At 39.8% G+C, this 22745-nt stretch overlaps 1 protein-coding gene across 15 annotated transcripts in view; it reads right to left on the bottom strand.

Annotated features, from left to right (window-relative positions):
* LOC105224603 (STE20-like serine/threonine-protein kinase) overlaps positions 1 to 22745 on the bottom strand; it is a 132806-nt gene that overhangs the window by 80930 nt on the left and 29131 nt on the right. The window lies entirely within an intron of this gene.

The raw sequence follows: 22745 nt of genomic DNA, 5'->3' as shown, positions 1-22745 counted from the left end.
TTGGTCAGCAAAGTGATGTGGAAACTTAATGTGGAGAGAGAGTGATAAAGGCCAGTGGTGCCCTATTCGCATGTAAGAAAATGCTAGAGTTCACTGGCCCCACACTTTTTATATCATGTGTTACACAACGGTAGACAAGCCAATCTTACTTTATGGTGATCTGGTGTAATGGACCGCTATGAACAAAATTTCATAGAGGAAACCGATAAAACGGGTACAGCGATTCGCTATTCCAATGGCGCCAATAGAATGATTACTCAATAGAATTACTTGAGGTATGCACTGCGACCTTGGGTCTATTGTGCCCTCTCCTAGCTCACAAAGACTCTCCAAGCCCCGACAAATCGATAAATTCCAGTATTTTGCTGGGAGCTAGTGAGTCGATGTGATCCTTATCCGGAAATGGGTTTCCAAGGGCCTTAGACCTGCGTCTACAGACTGCGATGCAATCGATCAGCAGGTGCTCCGGGGTTTCAGGCTCTCTGTCGCAGAACCGGCAATTGGAGCAAGAGGCAAGTCCCAAGTTGAACAAGTGCCTTTTCAACTTGCAGTAGCCGGTGCAAAATGCGACCAAGAGCCTGAGTTTGATCCTAGGGAGGTTTATTATGGATTTGAACCTTTTGAGGTTGTACCCCCCTATCAGCAACTTGGCATGCCGCATGCCCTGCGCCCGTTGCCAATGACCTTCTCTGCCCTCTCTTTCCTCCTTACGGAGCAGTTCCTTTATCGTGTGGGGGCCCAAACCTATGGGTGATAGGAATGACATTAAAGTAGAAAGCTCTACGGCTAAATAACCTGCAATATTAACGGGATTAGGTAAGTTCTCTGCAAGAACCTTCGGACATAGCTCAATAAGCGGGGGACTGGTGAACAAATTAGACCACATACTTCTAACGCTTTATTTGGGGAAGAATGCTCCAAGTCACACTAAAGGAAGATGGAAGGCGTAGAAACCTGCGACACAATAGCAGAACTTACAACATCTAAACAGATGGATCCAAAATGGCTAATGAAGTGGGAACCGGAATTTACTGCTCAGAGCTCGGTCTCGGGCGACCCTTTCAACTTTCGGATTACTACAGATCTTCCAGGAGGAAGTATTTGAAGTTGTGAAAGCGGCCGAGATAACTAACAAGGCGGGAAAAATATATACGTCGATAGCCAGATAGGAATTGAGGCAATAATATAACATCTCATTATGTCAGAGAATGTCCTTAGAAGCAGCAGATGTAGCGGCTGCCAGAAAACGGCTGCATATATACTGGGTTCCTGGCCACAAAGGACTTCCGGGAAACGAAGCAGCTCTGACTACGAAACGAGTACAGAAAATACGAAAGCCGCTAAAAGCGAAAGAAAACGGAATTTCTGAAAGGACCGACAGGAGGATCAGAAAGAGATGGGACGACTTAAGTACATGAAGGATCGCCAAGATCAAGTACAAGAAACCCTTAGGAAAACTCGCTTGTTTCTTACGCACACGTTCTCGAAAGAACTTTTGACAGGCCACAACCTACTACCATCACATGCGAGCATAACTGATAACATGCAGAAAGTGCAGGGAAATAGATATGAGAGCGACACTGTAACAGCTCATATGCCATTGTCCAGCACTATCTAGAACTCAGCTCAAGCATCTAGGAGCTTCGGAGACTGAGCGCAGTATAAAACGTAGCCTTCATGCCGCTCTTAAAGTTCAGAAAAAACGTCGGCGTCTTGGGAGACAAGTTCTTCACCTCAAATTAAACTGAACCTGCATCCGACATTAGTAAGGACCAGTAAGTCTAAGTATGGCGTGATAGCCGGTCAGTATAATCTAACCTAACATATTTTCTATTTTGATCTAGTAGCTTTTGCCATCTTTCGGACAAAATATTAATTCCACGCTTAAAACATGCTTCATCCTTTCAGGCAAAAACTTGTTCAACTGGTTTTTAATGTAATGATTTGAGGTGAAGGTTGCATCATCTAAAAATTTTTGCAGATATCGGCACAAGTAAAAATCACAAGGTGGCAAGTCGGGAGAATATGCAGGGTGCGGCAACACATCCCATTCAAACTGCAATAGCTATTGACGGATCATCAAACTACACCTTTTCTTTCTTTTTTCTTCATTGCCGCATACGCGATTTTATAACAAAAACGACCCACTCTAATATCAAAAAATTAAATATATTAGTAACTGTAATTACAAACGCTATCATACATTTATTCATTTATTAATAACGCTCGTAAACTACACCACTCGAGTGATAAAATTGTACAAACACATGTATACATACATGCACATAAGTACCTATATATGTATGTCTACAGTTATTCAGGCGTAAATACACATTTTAAACAGCCGTAATAACAGTAATAACAACAAAATCGGTATATTCAGCGATGACGCATACATTTATCACCTGCAAACTCATTTAAACACCTACAAACGCAGCTTTATAAATATACATACATACATATACATATATGTAAGTAGATGTATACAGACATGTAAATGAATTATAATATATGTATGTAAGTACATATTTACAAACGTCAACTCATTTCACACCTCAAAGGCAAGAAAACAGTTGAATAGGCAGTAAAAGCATGTCGTCGGCGACGGCAACACCAGCAAAATTACTTGCTTACATGCTTACACACATACACATACATGTACAAATGTGATTACAGCCTTACATATGTATATGTGTATTGCTTGTGACGAACATTTTTCATTCCATAAATTCACAGTAACATTGCGCTCATCATAAATGTCAAAATCAGCGCCAACGCCGCCGTCGATGTCAGCGTCAGTGTCAACCCGGCTTTGTAAATGGCAAATGGCTCACGTCATTCATGAAAAATGTTGCTGCTGCAGTCATCAAATGTTAAAGTGCAAAAGGAAGACGAGGCAGAAGGGGGGGAAGAGGCGAAAAAGCAAATGTTGTTGCAACATTATAATGAGAATAATTAAATTTCATTCAAATGGCTGGCTGAAAAGGCAGGTGCGCACTTGTGTATGTGTGTGTAGCTGACTGCTGGAAGGAAGCAGGTGCCCAGCAGCTGAGAGGCAAGCGCATTCATTCACACATATTCATGCAACACCACACATACACCGGCGCGCACAAGATAGTTCATTAGTTGTAAGTTAGTCAATCAGTCAGTCAACTCTGCAACCGCACCACCACTACAGGCGCGTGAAAACTTATGCAAATGCACATGTAGCTATGTATGTGTTTGTGCTTTGTAGATGAAGTGCGCATCAGTCAGTTAATTAAGCATAGAAAATTGTGCAGTGCAAATTAACATTTTCCATTCATGTGCCACACACACACACACACAGACGCAAGCACGCACTCACGTACACAGAGAGCGCGCGCTCGCGGCAAAACTTTACCCGCATTTTCCGCACAAAACAGAAATTAATATGAAATGCGGTGAAAGAAAAGGCAGAAAATGTGAAAATTATTGAAATTAAATTCTGCCTCTGCGTTTGTAATAATGCAACAGCGGCAACAGAAAGCGGCAGCAATAGCAAGAAAGTTCACGCAATTGCCATTTTCATATTCACGGGGCGTTTCGTGACAGCTGCCCGAGCAAGAAACGTTTATGGCGCATTTCACACCTCGACAGGCAGCGCATAGTGATTGCAACGCGCTTAACTATTGTGGCGACTCGACCAAATTATTACACATCATCATCATTAGCTTCAACATCATATGATCATCACCATCATCATAAGATTATCATCATCACTAACATTATACGATCATCTGCAACTGCATATAATGTCTCTGCGTCTGTATTCTTCAGTGAATATACGAGAACCGTTTGATAAGTACACTTGACTCAGCATTTGAGTCTGAAAAGTAGACCTCCCTGGCAGCAATAACCTCCGCATTTGCGTAAAATTTCCAAATGATTTCTTGAAGGTTGGAAACAAAAAGTAGACGCACGAAGTCCAAATATGGAGGATACACTGGATGAGGCTGTGGATCGTAGTCTTATTTGACCAATAGTTAAAGAACATTTTTTTATTTAGTAAATTTGATCGTGTTTCCAGCAATTCCGATTCGAATCGACCCGATAATTCATTATAGGAGAGCTTTATGACCGTATTATCTTTCTTCATGTAGTCGATGTGAGAATATGTTGGATAAGACTGAGGATCGTGGCCTTACTCGACCTATTTGGAAGTGGCGGTAGTTAAAGAAGATTTTTTCTTCGCCAGCAATTCGGCGTCGAATCCAGCAGATTTACTTCGATTTTTGAGAACAGTTTGTTTGGGTGAAATTCAACGTTATAACTATTTTGTGGTCTTTAGTGGGTACCAGGCGATCTATAAATCGTCGACTGTCATGAAACGATATTGAAACTCTTCCCGCATTGTGCTTAAAAATTATTCAACAGACCGGTCCCAAGGTTGCAGCTGTTGTTAAGTGCCTTTTTTTATGGAGTCAATGTGGATCCAATCTTATGAATCAGACCGATAGCACGGTCTTCGACTTTATCAGAGCATATTGGCTGAGTGAAACCCACCATTTCAACTGTTTTCTGGTCTGTTACCCTCTAACTAATGGACCTATGTTTCGGCAACTGCCATGAAACAATGTTGAAATTCTTCCCGTTTTGTGAACTGGTTGCGGCTGTTGTTAAGAGTGAACACGAGACATTTCCCACGTCCACTATATCCCGTAGCAAACAGCCAACGTGATCTTTTCACCGTGATCCATCTATTTTCAGAGCACTTAGCTTATTAAAAAACAAAATCGTGCTATCAAGGTCACAGTATAGAGAGTTCTTTTTCTTCTTTATTGGAGTAGATAACATTTAAGCAGTTATAGCCGAGTTTACGCGCCAGTTGTTCCTTTTCGCTGTTTGGCGCCAATTGGAGATTTCCAGTGCCTTCTCCACCTAGTCTTTTCAACGGAGTGGAGGTCTTCCTCTTTCTATTCCTCTGCTTCAACCAGCGGCTACTGCGTAGAATACTCTCAGAGTTAAAGTGTTTTCATCCATCGGACCACAGGACCTAGCCAGCGTAGCCGCTGTCTCTTAATTCGCTGATCAATGACGTCGTATATATTATATTACACAGCACATTCTTCCATCGACTACGTTATCGCCCTTACCATTCTCTCGAAAACTCGCAACGTTGACTCATCAGATGTTGTCATTGTCCATACCTCTGTACCATATAGAATGACGGGGATAATGAGTGACTTGTAGAGTTCGCCGAGAGGGGACTTTGAGAAGAACTCAAGTGCTCTTTTATTTTAACACACGATGTCGCTTCTAAAAGCAATTATTGAAAGATCAAAAAATATTGCTCCGTTTAAATATTCTTAAATCTATTACGTACGTCTACTTTCCCACGCGATCAAAATAAAACTATTAATCAGATGTAGCTGATATTTTGAAACATTAGTATTTGAGAATGTACTCTTGCGATAGTGGCACCATTGAACGCTAAGTCTCAGTATTTAACGCACCTTCCTCGTATATATATTATATCTACATATGTATGATTTTACTAAAAACTATATTTATGTAAATACACACGAACGTCATCATCCGCTCACGGCACGCTCATCGCGTTATTATCGCGCACGTCACAGCTGTGTAGCCACAACCACAGCCGAAGACCAGCTGTAGCAGCGGCAACAGTCAGTGGTCGCGTTTTAACTGCAAGTATTGCCCAGCGACCGCATGAAAAAGTTCGCTTGCACGTTTATAGTTCAAGGTAGTCTAGCGTGCGGTGTATTCTCTCAGTCATTTCCGCTTGACATCCTACTACCAGCAGCTGGCTTTAAGCGCTCAAGCGCACACAAACACACCAGCACCGTGCATATTGACGCCAACACTGAAATGTACAAGCTTGTAGTGCCGGTGGCAGTGAACGCTGAAAAAGTTGTATGCGCCGCAACACACAGTGGAGTGGAGATTGTTGAATGCGAAATTCAATTGATTCCAAACTCTATTAGTGACTATCAAGTTTCTTTATTTTTGTTGTAGTTTATAACAAACACGCACGGGGAATGATGAGTGTTGAGTGTAGACCGTGATTATTTGTCGCACTTTGGACCCTGAGTTTGTGTATAGCGTATCATTATTGACTCAATGAATGCATTCGAGCAGATCAATAGCGCCTTTAAAATTGTAAGCCTCTAAATTTCAAGTCAAGACACACATCATAGAGGTAACCGTTATCAGCAAGTGGGTCTTTGTAAGTTAAAATTTTTCTTTACAACCCATTTCGAACACAAATCTCTTTGAATGTATAGTTCGTTTCCAATTGGACACTTCTCAGCCCGCTACACTTAAGCTCAAGGAACATACCTATTCTCTTGTGTCTACTAAAAGAGTGCATCATATAGATTTTAAATTAAAACGGCATATCATTTTTATTTTCTAGCCATACATCAGTATGACAAAATTGAAGGTTTATGCCAGTGGTTTGTTCGATTCGTCACTCTATTATGTTTGTTAAAGCGATGGTAGTCGTAGTTCGATTCGGAAGACGCCAAATATGAAATAATACAAAGAATATAAAAAAAGCATAGAGATTCTTTAAACTTCTCGAGCTTTTAGAAGATAAAACTGGTTCAATACTTTGTCTTAAAAATTTTTTTTTTCTAAATTTCTTTAAAAAAGCTCCTAATGTTTGGGGACTCCAGCACTTGTTGTCAGTTCAGTGATCTTATTTCGTTCACAGGCAAACATATGTACAATATAATCTTTATCTGCTGTTCTTCACATCCGCATAAAAAGGTGTCGCCATTAACATAAGGCCAAACTTCAAAGCCAACATTTTGTTGTTTCACCACCCGGAAGTATTGGAGGTAACCGCATACGAGTGAATGCTTTGAATACATAATAGGAGTTCGAGTAAGACTAAGTATCGGTACAATGGTACTGAATGTCATTCTACTCGTTGCACCTGTAGGTAGGTTCCTTGACGGCGAAGGCTACTCTTAAACTGAAGATGGGTATATGAGGGTCCCTAGGCAGAGATATACTGAAATTCTCCACTCCTTCAAATGCATAACTTACGAGATGTTTGTGGGTTAGGCGAATTCGTTGGACAAGAGTTCCAATGAGGGTTCTACGGATGGATCGATGTCTACTGTCGGGAGCTCTTCTCTAGTTTCTGACTGGCAGACCATTGTAGCGTCTTTTAAGCAGATGTGGCTCAAGGTAGCAGTAAATATATTGCTCCGAAGTGCATTCTCCTTCAGAGACGTGTGCATTCACTCTGATAGCCGAGCGGCTTTACTGGCTTTGAGCTCGCTGACTGTGAGCTAAAAACTAATCAAGGAAAACCTGACCTCGTAAGCAATAGATTCAAGTTGCTTCCCTATTAGATTCGTATGGATGCCCGGTCAGAGTGGAATCGATGGAAAATGCAAAACCGATGAGCTAGCTAGGTAGCCCTTGCCCCTATTTCATCTGACTGGAATCGAGTCGGTCGTTCGATATTCCCTTGCGCTCTATCGTTACACCTACGGCGCTCTAGTGTGCTTGGCACGCGCTTGTCAACAACTAGAACTTGAGCGACTATGAGATCAGTCTGGCGGGGAGTGAACCTAACGGGGTCCTCCGAACTACTTGCTCTTTGCAGTTTATGTCCCCGCAATTGGAGGTGTTCTGTTGGACATAGGCCAATAGAATAGCAGCGCGGCTAAATATTTTGTCGGATGGTCTTTGCTAAAGATCTATAGAGGAGGAAAAGGTGGAAAGATTGTGAGGTTTGTGTCAGACTGAAGCAAAAGATCGCTATGTCTAACTATGAGGCTCTGGTAATCCACTTTCAGTAGTTTATGAGTAACAAACAGAACGAATATCTGTCCAAGTGAGATCCATCGGCTTTTGCTTTAAAATGTACAAATAGTTTGATTTTTGCCGGAATGTGATCAGTAAATATAATGACTTATAAGGAATATTTTGATCATGAAGCGGAGAAACACTCAGTTTTCTTTTACATATGTATGTAGTATATATCATAGAAATAAATACACCGGTTGAGTCAATTTTGAAGCTATACCCAGACTAATCAGATCAAGAATGAATGTGGTCCTATCGAATTCTTCAAAAATGTTTTCAATTTCTTTCTTAAAGCATTCCACAGTGCGTTTCTAGTTCACAGGAATTGTCCCGTTACTTTCAACCTTTACCGTTGCACGATTACTTTTACTTCGCTTGTTGCTGCGTTGGTTACGACAGTGCAACCACACACTGGCGTACAAACAGCGTTTTTTGACGGCAAAGTGTATGCAGCACCAAAATACAAAAGTGCTTGCACTCACATGAAACCCACACAGGGCCACTGGCCTAGCGCGCACACTTGGCCCACCCACGCGCACACTCCGGCCCGTATTTATGTGTGCACTTGTATATCTGTATGTTGAGATTTCCATGGCGCAACAAAGCGAATTCACTTAAGTAACGTGAAGTGGAAAAGTTTTCTGCTTCGGTGTTGCATTTGCACTTGCCTGACTGGTTGGTTGGCGAGTTAGCGACCGTGGACGTCCGTTGACGACCATTCGCTCGTTGCACCGCGCTTTTATTCATTCAGCGAGTTAGCGAGTTAGTCACAAATTTGCATAGCGCGAGCAGACCCCGCACTGCGCATCACCGCTGGCATGAACCATGCGAGCATCTAACTGCAATGACAGCAATAGCGACAGCAACAATTTCGCTGAGCCATTTACGCAAACAATTGTCCACCGGCTGTGCTTTCGGTTGCTGCATCAAAAGTAGGCGTATGTGTGTGCTTGTTTGCCCGAATCCACCATGTCGTGGGACCCAGCTGCGCGCAAATTAGGTCCGTTTTGTGCAATTCACGTGCGAGCGTATCGCAACGAGTTGGCAAAGTTTCATGGCCCTTATACTCCCTACGCCACCAACCACTACTCGACCAGGTATGTACTTGCTCCGTGTGTATACACACGGCTTTGTCGGCGGTGGACGACAAACTTTGCGGTTAAGGTGACACACATTAAGCACGGACAGAGCTAAATTACCAGCGAAAAATGGGCGCATACACCTTGACATACACGTTACGGCCTAAAATACTCGGTCTAGACTAGTTGGTGATAACCCACTCGGAAATGATGGAAACCTCTTATTAATTATATTACAGTTATATTTTAATGGAAGCGTTGAAGACCTACACTCTCCCATTTATCAAGTGTATACTGATAGCATGTCACAAATCGAGGGATCTTCTAACTTGAACCTTTAGTTATGCCAAGTATTTATACTTCAAATAAGCTGAACCCGATCGCAAACCCTATCGAGTGGTACTCACTTGATAAAATAATATAAGAGAAGCAATAATATATTCGCATTTCTGGAACTGGGCGAGAAAATATCGCTTTACCTGATAAAAATTTCCCAAAAGGCCTGTATCAATATTGGCATCTGTTAGAATATATATTTTTTGGAATACGAGAAACTACTCTGTGATATATTTTATATAATACATCTAGGAATAGACCCAAATTTTTGGTTATATGTTAATTTAGGGTTATATTAGACGCACTTCAGCTTGAAAATGGCCAATACTCGTTTCAAACCTTCATATTTTCGATTTAATTACTTACATCACTTTCAATGAGTTGTCAAAAAATTATGTCTGTATTTTTTTATTAATATCAATCCGAATTAACGATCTGGTCCATTGAATGTTCTAAACCTAAATCAGGCCAGCCAAAATTTGATATATTTTTCCTACAGGCCACATCATTGGCAGGAAATGACAACTCTATTTAACAGCGTTACTTTCAACACTGACACGCCAGTACTTTATTTTTGGCTAACATTGAAAAATGGCCACTCTTAATACAAAGGTCAGCGTTAATCACGATCAGCCAAAGGAAACAAAGCCTTTGATTTAGAGTGATATAGTGTGTGTAGTTAGAGACGCACTAAAGGTTGCACATTTAACATACATTCAAACAAAATGGCATTGGAAAGATATACATACATATGTACTTATTCTTCTTTATTAGCGTTGAAACCCTTAAACGATTATAGCCGATTTATTAATAGCCACCAGTCAACAGCAGTGTGCCAGTCGTTTCTTCAATTCAAGGTACCAAGTGCAGCCAGGTCGTTCTCCAACTAATCTCTCTACCGAAGTGGAGGTCTTCCTCTTTCTCTGCTTCCACCGGCGGGTACTGAATCGAAATCCTTCAGAGCTGGAGTCTTCTCTTCCAACCTGACAACATGACCTAGCCTACGTCAATGTCGTCGTATATTTCGTACAGCTCATCGTTCCACCGATTGCGGTATTCGGCCTTTGCCAATGCGCAAAGGACCACAAATCTTCGGCAAAGCCCTTTTCTCGCAAACTCGTAATGCCGACTCATCAGATGTTGTCATCGTCCATGCCTCCTCACCATATAGCAGGACGGAAATGATGAGGACAATTGCCTACTCAGTCCAAAGTAGTTTCAAGACTGACATTGTTGTTACTATTAATACCAAGTTAGACGCGGCCTTCGACTCCCGGCCACGACCACGCTCAGAATCGTAATTATCAGTGTTTTGATTTGTCGGTATTTTGATTAAGCTGCATATATAAATTTTGTCGGTATTTTGATGTGTCGGCATTTTGAGGTTCGATATTTTAAGTGTATGCCGACAGTACCATCTCTGTTTAGTTCTGCAGCTAAAATTTTTTTCTCCAGAAGTAGGTTGAAAAAGTCACACGAAAGAGAGTCGCCTTGTTTGGTATCGAACGGCTCGAAGAGGTCCTTCCCGATCCTGACAGAGCTTTTGATGTTGCTCAACGTCAGCTTACACAGCCGTATTATCTTTGCGGGTATACCGAGTTCAGACATAGCGCCATGGCGGTAGTTCCTTTTCGACGATGAGGTGATGTGTGCCGATCTTCCTTTCACAGGTCTTTTCCAAGATATGGCACATGGTAAAAATCTGGTGGATAGTGGTCCAGTTCTATCCTGGGAGGCTTATACCACGGTAATTTTTTTGAGGTCCGACCTTTCTGTCGATTGGGTAGAACTTGTGAGTTCTTCGCCGGCGTATCCATCGGTAATCCATCTGCCCCTGCCGCTTTGTTGTTCTTCAGGCATGTTATTGCTATTTTAGCCTCATCTTATCCGGGTAATGGAACATCTATTCCATTGCCATCGATTGGGGAAGCGGATTCGCTAATTCTAAACGTTACATCACCGCCGTTCAGCAGAAAGAAGAAGCGTCCTTTTCATAACTTCAGTATGCTCTAAACATCCGCCATTAGATTACCACTTTGGGTCCTCTGCTGCCTCTGCTGCTAGAGTGCATAGCAATCTGTAGGCGCAGAAACAAGGCCCTAAGGTCCACGTCTCTAGCACCTAGCACGAACCTTAAATTTACAAGGGTCCTGGGTTTAAGTGTGCTCTTATGAAAGAAGCGAGTGCATTCACATATTCAAATAGCAAAAAGAAAAACTATTTTGTTTTAAATAAAAAGCTGAAAATATTGTAAACTTCTATAAATAAAGTAACTGTAATCGGATGCAAGACTGCATTTCGTGTATTTATTATGAATTCATATGCAAATCGGCGTAGTAATAATTGGAACTAACTCATTCACGAGATTAAATGTGCAGTTATTAATAGCAGAGGAAACCAAATGTCATCACAATAATTTTTTATGGCCACACAGCAGCGTAATTAGTACGAAAACTGGTCAGACAAGTCAAGTGGAAAACGTATTAATTGCTCAGCGTCCTACTACATAGCGCATAAGCTGCTCTACAACAACAAAAGGTTTACGCGCACAACACAACACAAAGCAAAAGTGCGCGCTACACCCTGACCGCCCACACGCCGCCAACTCACTAGCGCTTGCTCGTATTTGAGGCTCGGTAAAACGACGTCATTAAGGCATTATAATTTACTAGTACAAGTCTTGGTCGTTTTGCGCGCGCACGCGGTCGGCGCTCTGCAACACTACAACAACAACAGCACAACAACTACATACAACTGTAAGTAGGCAGTAAGCATATTCACGCGGTACAAGTAGGAGCAGCGAAATGAAGTAATTAAGAGCAATTTTCAGCGAAAGCAAAAGCAGAGGCAAGCGAATGCAAAGCACGACAAAACTTAAATTTAATGACGTAACTTGCTTGTAATGCCTTCCCATGCACTTTATTTGCATAAATATTTCATGCAAATTTTGCATTTGATATTTCGCTTTTCGTGTTGTTGTAAGTAAAGCATGGCGCACAGCGCAAGTGACACCAAAAATAGTGTGCTTTGCGCTGTCTTCTTCTTCTTTCACTGCTTATTGCGCAAACTATGAATGTTTGATGTGTTAATGTCGCCTGCCATTTGCCGCCTCACGTCTTCTGCGACGGGCGCTGTCAGTCTGCTGGGACAGCGGCGGCCGCTCCGCTTTCGAAAAGTGTGCAAATACGCGAATGAGCCAAGTAGCGGTAAACGACAATCGTTGCTTGTGCCCTCTGCCTGTTTAAAACGCTAACGGTAAAGTATTGCACTCCACCCACTCACTCTCTGGGTGTTTACGAGGGGCTAAACAACAGAAAATATAAATATAAAAGAACAAAAATGTCGCGTTGTGGGTAAAAAAAATGCGCCTGTTGACAGTTTTTCATTTCTCCAGCTGTCAAACATTAAATATATTTATGTGTATTTACATATGTATGTATGTATACGCTCTGCACACTCTGTCAGAAAAGTTCCTCGTCTGTCACACTATTTAGTATTTGACTCTTGGAGTGTGGTCTGTCGCCAATTATCTTGACATGTGGGAATAGAAATAGTACTAAAAGCTCAACAAATAACCCTACTTTTGGATAGTGTGGGCATGATTAGATACCGTTATTTTTTGGCTTTCATAACCATGGAGATATTTATGTCACAAAACAAGAAGTAACGTTTAATTCGGTTGCAAAAAACCTTCCATACAGAACTTGATTTTAATCGGTCATTTTCTATGGCAGCTATATGCTATAGTGGTTAGATATCGGCCGATCCGGCAGATGAGCAGGTTCTCGGAAAGAATAGCACATTTCATATCGATATCTCAAGAACTAGCAAAGAACTTTAATAAAAACATAGTCAGAAAAATACTTATTTCAAGTTTTAAAGAATTAAGCAATCAAGTTACGAATGGATGTGTATATATTTTGCCATTCCGAAATTGTCAAAACCCTAATAGTTGGTAAATAATGTGATCCAAAATTTAGGGCGTCCTATTTTTTCCATATTACACCTATTGTCAGTTTCATTTGGGGCTAAGAGTCTTGGGAAAAAAGATATCTGTCTCCTTTCGGAATTTGACAATGCTCTTGCTGCAATCTGGCAACTCTCAACTTCATCGTAAAGTTTGGCATTTTTACTTGTACATATATTCAGAACACTTTACATACTATATGAGCGCTATTTATATTGTCTAGAGTAACTTAAAATATTCTTCTCGACCAAAAAATCTATTTAAATCTCGAACATTTTCGACAGGGATTAACTTAGTAACAGAGCATCGATGAACTTAATTACATTTTTGACAATGAAGCTACCTCCAGAACTAGTGTTTTCGATAGTATGGTGAATTATATCGAAGTCGTAGATATTGAAGGTCTTCTAAAATCAGCTATTGATCCGGAAACTAGTGATGCTGGGCGTAAACTTAATACTAGAAAATAAGATAGCAGTGCTTCGAAACATTTTTATAACATCGCGATGGGTGAAAGATCGTGACTTTATCTGTATGTTAACCGCGGTCGAAGGTATGAGACGAATAGAACAAAAGTTGTTCGCGGACGAAACGTTTTCAAGCAAATTTTTGCATGTTTTTTTATGGAAAAAATTGGACACCATACCACCAGTAAATTCTGGATTGTACATAACCATTTGTTTGTGAGTTGCTTACTGAAAATATTGCATTTTTGAGCATTCAAACCATTAATTTGATGAGCCACCCTTAGCATAGTTCTGACCTGACAACGAACGACTCCTTTTTACTACAACTGAAACTGATAATACAATTGGTTCCAACGCATCCGAACAATAAAACGATTTTCGATTATTCATATTTGTTTTTGTTCTTTATACCCGATATATAAAATTCAACCCTCGTACATCAATCATATTTTAATATATAGGGTGAGACATATAAAATTTAAAATTTCGAAGATAGGGCGTAAAAGATTGAGTGTAGCGTTTGCTGTATGGCACGTAGCGCCGTCCTGCTGGAACCAAATGTTGTCCAAGTCTTCCTCTTCAATTTGCTTGAAGAAATATTCGGTTAACATTGCGCGATATCGCTCACCATTGATGGTTACGGTTCCTTCTTCATTTTCGAAGAAAAATGGGCCGCTGATTCCATCAGACCAAAATCCGCACCATACAGTGATTCGTGCTGGGTGCATTGGCTTCTCGACGATTACGTGCGGGTTTTCTGTGCGATGATTTTTCGGTACAATTGACCATCCTCTGTCAAACGATCTTCTGCCCAATCTGCGAACTGTAGAATAGTGAATAGCGACCCATTTCGTAAATTTTAGACTTTTTACTGAATATCTGTCATTTTCCAAATGGTATTTGACGTTTCCAATGTCGAAATATAGATATTTCAAATTTAAAACCTTAGATGACCCACACGTTATAACCCTAAGAGTGTCATATTATAAGCAACAGTGACCTAATTATTCCTTGGTCTGCCGGAGAAATCGGGTCACAAACAAAATTTTTTTCTTTATCTTCAAGTACATCGATGAATTTAATTCAATGTTTTGGAAAGACCAAGTGGAGAAAGACCTGGCTACACTTGGAGTCTCCAATTGGCCCCAAACAGCGAAAAGGACGAGCGACTGATGCGCTGTTGTAAACTCAGCTAGAACCTCGTAAGCACTGTCTACGCCAATAAAGAAAAAGAAGGTGATAAAAACACGATCCTTTTGAAACGTCGAAACCCAAAAGAACAGTTAAGAAAGTTATGCAAAGAGCAATATTATACAAGAAAAACTATTATTTGCTAGTTACACATATTATGTAGCAAATTGGACGACACTATTAGACCAGCACTAAATCCGACTACTTAACTGATTACGAGAACACAACAAAAATCAGAAAACCAAGAACAAATCAACTATAAATAAATGAAATAATAGATGGCCAGTAAATGATATATTTGCAAACAAAAGTCAGAAGATCTCTCAACGAGCTGCAAAAATTCAAGTCGAACAAAAAGTGAAACCACCAAAGACGACCGCAAAACGTTTTGTTCAATGCTAGAAAAACAATCCGAACAAACCCGCAGGGAAGCGCAGAAAAAAGCTACGGGCCTTAACGCTCTAAGAATGCTAAACTCAAGCGAAAAACAAAAAAAAAAAAAAAGAAAACAATAGAATAAAACTATACGTTTGAGTAGCAAAAAACAATAACAAGGAGAGGAACAAGTTGTAGCAAAGCTTAAAATTATAATCGTCAAAAGAGTGTGGGAATTGGCCGGTGGGTGGAGTGGTGGCGAGTAGAACGCCTCGTTAAATGCGTCAAATGAAATACCCCAGTCGTGGCCATCAGCCATCAGGCATCAGTTGGCAAGTGCACATACACTCTCACACCACAACTTGTATGTGGGTCAAACCAAAAATAAATAAATAAATAATATATAGTATGTAGAATAAGTGCTAGAAGGAAAATCCAACTACAAAGAAAAAACAGCCGCAAAGCAATAAACAAAAAACACCAAGAACAAAGTATATGTTTGTCATAAAGTAAGGAAAACCTTTAAGAAGTGTTATGTATTAAAAAGAAAACGCGAAAAAGGAGAGTAAAAGTGAAAAGCAAAAGTGCTGGAAACAGTTTGCTCTTCAATGCTTCAACGGGGACTTTGATTTCTGCACCGAACAAGCGACAGCGAACATACGGCACCCACAGAAATGCATGTGAGTATCTATTTTCCCTGCAAGAAATACGAAGTGGGCCAATTTCTAGTTCAAAACTTCCTACCGGTTCTAGGTAGATTGCAGATATCCTGCAATTAATGTATGCGGAACTTAGCTTAGGCCTTAAAGTTCATACCCAAGTTGGAGATTTCAGACATAACACATGAACAGTTGAAGCACTGGTCATTTGAGTTGAATCTAGAGTTAAGAAGCTCTTGTGTATTAACCAAGTCTTTTGAGTCTAATATATAATATATCAGCAGAGGAAACTGTCGAGATCTTTCTATCTCCAATTCTTCCAGACAACTATGACTATTGGCATGAATCAATGCTTCTTGAACTCAATACATGTATGCTTTTTGGAAAATGTGCGCTAGCAATGGGATAAACTTTGCTTAGAGCAAATGGTTCAACTTCGAAGTCATAGATAATTTCGTCTATCTTGGAACCAGTATTACCACCAACAACAACTCTTGCCAACAGGTGCTACTTCGAATTCAGTAAGCAAAAGTAAAGTCCTCTCTCGACAAATAAGACCAAACTCGTTGTGTTGCTCATTATTCCCGTCCTGCTATTTGGTGCAGAGGCGTAGACGGTGACAACATCTGATGAGTGGACGTTACGAGTTTTCGAAAGTAAGGTTCTGCGGAAGATTTATGGTCCTTTGCGCTTCGGCAACAGCGAATACCACAGTCGACGGAACGAAAAAAAAATTGGTCTCTGTTTCTTCAAAAAATTTACCCAAAACCGGGAAAATATCAAACTAATCCATCGGTCACCTCGATAACGACAGCTGAAGGAGCTAATTTATTATATTTTCGTCGCCTGGCAAGTTTTTTACTACTAGAGAGTACTACTACTAAAATATAGAAAACTCATGTCTCACTGTTGTTATCATGTTTATCAGTTATTGTAATCATAAAAAACAATATACTTATTAAGTTTAAATAAGCCATTTTCCTACAGGGTAGCTATTAAGATAGAAAAATTCTGAAGAAACAACTCTTTCTATAGGCATATATGTATAGTACGAGGGCAGCAGAATAGGTCACTGACTTTTGTGAAGACACGTAAATCCCAATTGTGTTCTCTTAAAACATATACCGCCCTGCTTGAATAACCAGGACTGCTTCTTGTTTCCCCAACTTGTAAAAATTTAGCACACATAGGTCGAATGCACAGCTCTCAAGTAAATGTCTCGTTCAAAGTTCTTGAATTCACTTTTCTCTTACCAAACTGGGGAAAGTAAGCCGGTAGTTGGCTGAAAGCTCAAGTGCCTTGAATTCAAAGCCACTTCTTTGCTTCCAAACTTAAGGAAGTAGATCGGCAGTCAAATAAAGAGATCTAAAGCGAATGTCTGATTCCAGGTTCTCAACATACATTAATGATACATAGGAAACAGCGCTCGTCCAATTAAGCTTTAAAAAGCTTACGAACAAGAAACAGCTTTTTACATATAACTTTTTCTTATCAGAATTTTGGAGGTTACCAAAAGAAAAAAAATATTATTCAAGACTTTCTAGGTTTGAAATTCGGATCCAGAGCTTTTCCTTTCAAAAAATGTAAGACAAATATTTTGCTAGGAGTCACTGACACATCAAACGACCTTCGCGTGTATTTATGCTCGAAACACGAAACATGAAAATGGATTAAGGCACAGTAAGATACTGAGATACTTAAAGCTGAAGACGATGTCGACGATGACGACGAAGATGACGACAAGTATGAAGGCAACGTCGAAGATGCCACAACTGAAGCGTTGCGCCATTGTGATATGGCAAGCCTCTCAGCCAGCTCAAGGATTTTGTGCGACACATATACAAATATAAATACAAGTGTGTGCCTTATGCACACATACACACATGCATATGTAGAACGTGTGACTGCACAAACACGAGTTGACAAATACAATTACATGCAGCCTGGTGCCTTTGTACTGGCCATGTTTCGGCTGCACTGGGAAATGGTCACAAATACCAACAAAGCAATGCATTAAACACACACATACACACGTGTTAAGCAGATGTGTGACTAACTCGAGTATTTACCACTCGGCCCCCTTACATTCGTTCAATATGTAAGGCGTCTATGTTTGTTGTTGTGTACGCAGAGCGAAAGATGGATCACCCATTTTTAGGTAATGAAGTGTAATGCAACATTGGAGTCGACCCAAATTTTCTTAAAGCACATAAGGAGGTTGACAACACATACAACAACAAAACACGCTACAGCTTATTCTAATTGATGTTTGCATTGTAAAGATGTAACAAATAACAACAACAACAACGGCATGGAGATACTTAGTAATGGCAATTAACTGAAAGGATTTAGAGAGCACTCAGCAAGTTTGAAGGGAAGACATGTTGGAGCAACATAAAATTTTGTAAGTGCGTACATTAAAACTAAAATAGTAAGACTTTGTACATAATTTTAAAATTCTTAATTCGTTCTTTAAAAGCTATGTATATCGTTCAAAGTATGTCGTCTACCGCAATGTAATCCCCCATGGCACCAATACACTTGTGCCAACGGCCTCGAAACAGTAGTTAAAGTCAACTTCAGGAATTGCCTTCAATGCGCGTAGCGATTCACGTTTAATGTATTTAATTGACTCCAAACATTTACCGCAGAGCGGTCACTTCAGTTTGCTGAAGGGCCAGAAGCCACACGGAGCTAAATTAGGCGAATACGGTTGTTGCGGCACGATATTTTTTTAAATGTTGGCGATAAACTCACGAAGAATCAATGCAAAATGCGACAGGGACTTATTGTGGTACAAAAGCCAAGAGTTGTCGGTCCATATTTCCGGCCTCATTTTACGAATAGCTTCGCGAATATGACTCATAACACTCCGTAATATTTCTGTTGACAGTTTGGCGGGTCTGAAGGTATTCGGAGTGCACAAGGACTCGACAATCGAAGAATACTTGGATTTTTGACCTACTTTGACGTGATGAGGCTCATCGCTGGCAATAAAAGGTTTCATTTTCAAACTGTGCTGAATTTTTAACTTATTGCCAGGATGAAGAACTTTTAGATAATATAGTTTGTTTTGCCTTTTTCTTTGTGAGGCACTTATCAGCTGCTTCCTGAGAGTGGGTTGGTATAATCCTCTACATTTTACAACGCGCGTCTGATATAGACTTTAGTGGATGCCTCCTTATGACTTCGAAACAGAATCCGGCAAAACGTCATTCCACTAAATCAATACCTTCCGTGACGACTTGGATTATAAATATCATATTCATTCATATGACGTTAGCAACACTCCCGTGCAGTTCAGAAAAGCATTCTCGCTAAGGGTTAGAATAAATTGAAAGGCCTATAAAGCATATACGAGTAGACTCGAACCCCTAAAAAAAAAAGTCGGATGACAGCGCTCTCAACCTCCTAAGCAAATAGTTATAAAGATATCTTTTTCGACTTTGTCATTTTGGCACATTTTTTAATAAGTCATTTCATTGCTGCTATGTTCGTATGTTTGTGCTGAAAGTTACACTCACATAAAAGTTTTCATAACTTTTTTGCCGCGTTAAAAGCTTTTACGATTGCACTAAGCCAGAAATAAGCACACATAAACTGCAAGCTTTCGATAAACTTTCATGGTTGAATAAATAGAATAATTTAATGAATTTTCAGATTTCAATTTTTTCATTCAAATGGAGTTATTAAATTAGTTGATGAGCTTTTCAATATTTGTGTAAGAGAAATGTTTTACTTCGTGCACAATACACGTATCGTCAAAAATAATATTTTCGTTGTACAAGGTCGTTTGCTGAAAAGGATGTTCTCATTATAGAGAATACAGACATCATTAATAGATTGATGAGATTTGTTATAGCGGACCGTCCGACATTTAGTCAATACTGGCTCCAATCTTACGCGTTGTCTATCATAGCTTACCATATCTTTGATGGCAACTTTCAACTAAATTCTCCGCATATTCTACAGGAAGCGCCCTCCGGGTATGTTGGACTAGCCGAATGAAATGTTTTATTAAATCGTTTTCTTTTTTTTTGACATTTTATCTTTCTTTGAAGCTTAACATTCTCCATTGGATTAGTGTTTGCTGCTACAATCTAAAGCAACAGCATGGTTTTCTTGCTTCCACTGAGTACAGAAACCACTCTAATGCTTCGTACCGAAACTAGAGACTAACATATGTAGATGAGCATCTCTCTATGATTAACAAAAGACGTTTTTACACTCAAAACTAGACATAATTTAAAATTTTTGTTGACCATGAAATGAAGTTGATCGAAATAACCGATACTTTAAGGGTATCAAAGGAATGTACACAACACATCGATGAAGAAAATTGAGGAGAAGAAAAGCTCTGTGCCAAGAGGGTGCTTGATTGCCTACCAGCGACCGAAAACCTCAACGAATTTATAGATCTAAGCAGCGTTTGGTGTTGTGGTAAGAAGTTAGAAACAATCAACAGAGACTATAATATAACGTTATTGTAGTGTTTGAAAGACAAATTACAGAAAATACTAATAATAAAAATCAGCTTCTTCGCAAAATATGGTCGGATGAAATCTTGACCGACGATTGGAAGCTAGGCGTACTCTCCACAATCCAAAAAAAGCGAACTCCACAATCTGCGCCAATTACCTTGAGATAAGCCTCCTTAATATCGCTTATAAGGCCTTACTTAGCGTAGTATGTGAAAGACTGAAGTCCACCGTCAACAAATTATTGGATCTTATGAGTATGGCTTTAAAACTGGAAAATCTTCAATCGACCAGATTTTCACCGTGCGCCAAATCTTCGTCGATTTTAAAGCTGGCATCGACAGTATGAAATGGAACTGCCTCTTTGCCGCTATGTCTGAACTTGATATCCCCGCAAAGCTAATACAGCTGTGAGCCCGGAAAGAAGAAGACCTCTACTCCGTTGGAGAGATCAGGTGGGGAAGATCCTGGCTGCACTTGATATCTCGAATTGGCGCAAAATAGCGAAAAAAAGAAACGCCTGGCGTGCTATAGTTAACTCGGCTATAATTCTGTAGATGCCAACGCTAGTAAAGAAGAAGAAGAATAGTGGAGAAGTATTGTATCGAATATCTCCTAGGCAACCAAAAAGCACCAAATTATGAATAAACTGTAAAAATTATGCTGGCAAAAACTCAAAAAGTATTTATTTGCGCAATCATCTGGAAAAATTGTCGGATAATTTCGGAAATTACAGTGAGGAAGAAGGAGAGCGGTTGCAACAGGGTCTAAAAGTATAAGAAAATTGATAATTTCATGAATTGTGAATACATATGTATACAAAATCGGTCTTATATCACGGACTAATGTAATGAAATCGAATTTATTTTTCCCTTTAAAATACTAATATGAACTTTTCAATCTGCCAGACTGTACCTTAATATCATGACATCAACTACGCAGGAAAATCAATATTCGTCATATTTACTGCAGACCAACAGTGAATAATTTAATTTTTATGATGAAATTAAAAGACTCGTAAATACAAATAATGTACACTCCATATTACATGTGTACCATATACTCATATCACATGTGAATATATAATTTATTATCTTTTAATATTTTACTTTAATAACATTTTACCAGCAGCCGCCGGCAAAATAAACAAAAGTGAAATTTTAATGCACTTCTGAGCGAAAAACTAACAGTAATTGAAAGAAAATCTTCAGCTGAATGAAGAAAGTTATGAAGAAAATGCATGAGAGTTGAAGTGAGATTAAATGCAAGGAGGCTGAAAGTGACTTATTACCGGAAGGCAGGCAGACACGGAGACACACTGAGTGACTGCTGGAAATTAAATGATAAGAGAAGCCATTGAGAGAAATTACAGCAAGTAAGAAATAAGTAGAAGATGAGGAAGCAGCAGGCGAGGAATTTAATCAGTGACAAAATGCGAAATTAAAAACGGAAATAGGTGCAAAAAAGTACAAAAAAAAAAGTGCAGAACATAAGAAAGATAGTTGGCACTTCAATTAAGCGCAGCAAACGCAAATAAATTAAGAAAAACAACTGTGGAGCGACTATGTTCGGCCGAAACCGATTATTAAGGGATATCGACTAAGTATATATAAATTTCGGAAATTTTAAAAAATTTTAAGAATTTCACTGGTTTGTAAGTGTCTAGACTATGAGGCTGGCAATTATGAGGGCTAATGTATACAAACTTTATTATATAGATCAAGTAACCGTAGATCAGTGGTTATTTGCTGTTGTTACTATCACTCGAACAATTTGATAGACACGGCGTTATCTAAAAAGAATAATACTAACTGTCATTAGCCTTTTAAAAATTGAAGCAATTTGAATTTTGCGATTAATAGCCCCGGGCAGCACAAACCAGATCGACCAGATTTTCACCATATCTACCTAATCTTGGAAAAGGCGCGTGAAAGGAATCTCGACACACTCCATCTCATCGTCGAAAAGGAATTGACCATTTCCGAGCTGTTTGGTACCAAACGATATCTCAGACAAGGAGACTCCCTATCGTGTGACTTCTTCAATCTATAGAAGAAGAGAATAATACGAGCTGCAGAGCTAATATAGAAGATATGATCTTCTAGAAGATTGCTGACGTATGCCGATGATATTGATATTATTATATTGGCCTAAACAACCACGTCGTTCTGCTTTCTCCAGACTGGATAAGAAAGAGAAGCGTTTGGGCCTGGTAGTGAACGAGGACAAGACGAGATATCAAACCGTCGTCGAACAAGCGACTTGACTCCCACGTCACTGTTGTCAGTCATAACTTAAAGTCGCCCATCTTGGAACCAGTACTAATACCAACAACAACAACAGCCTGGTAATCCAGCGCAGAATAATTCTTGCCAACAAGCTCTACT

The sequence above is a fragment of the Bactrocera dorsalis genome, chromosome 2, assembly GCF_023373825.1.
Source record: "Bactrocera dorsalis isolate Fly_Bdor chromosome 2, ASM2337382v1, whole genome shotgun sequence".
Lineage (NCBI taxonomy): Eukaryota > Metazoa > Arthropoda > Insecta > Diptera > Tephritidae > Bactrocera > Bactrocera dorsalis.
Note: the sequence above shows the minus strand (reverse complement) of the source record. Positions and strands in the feature narration are given on the sequence as shown.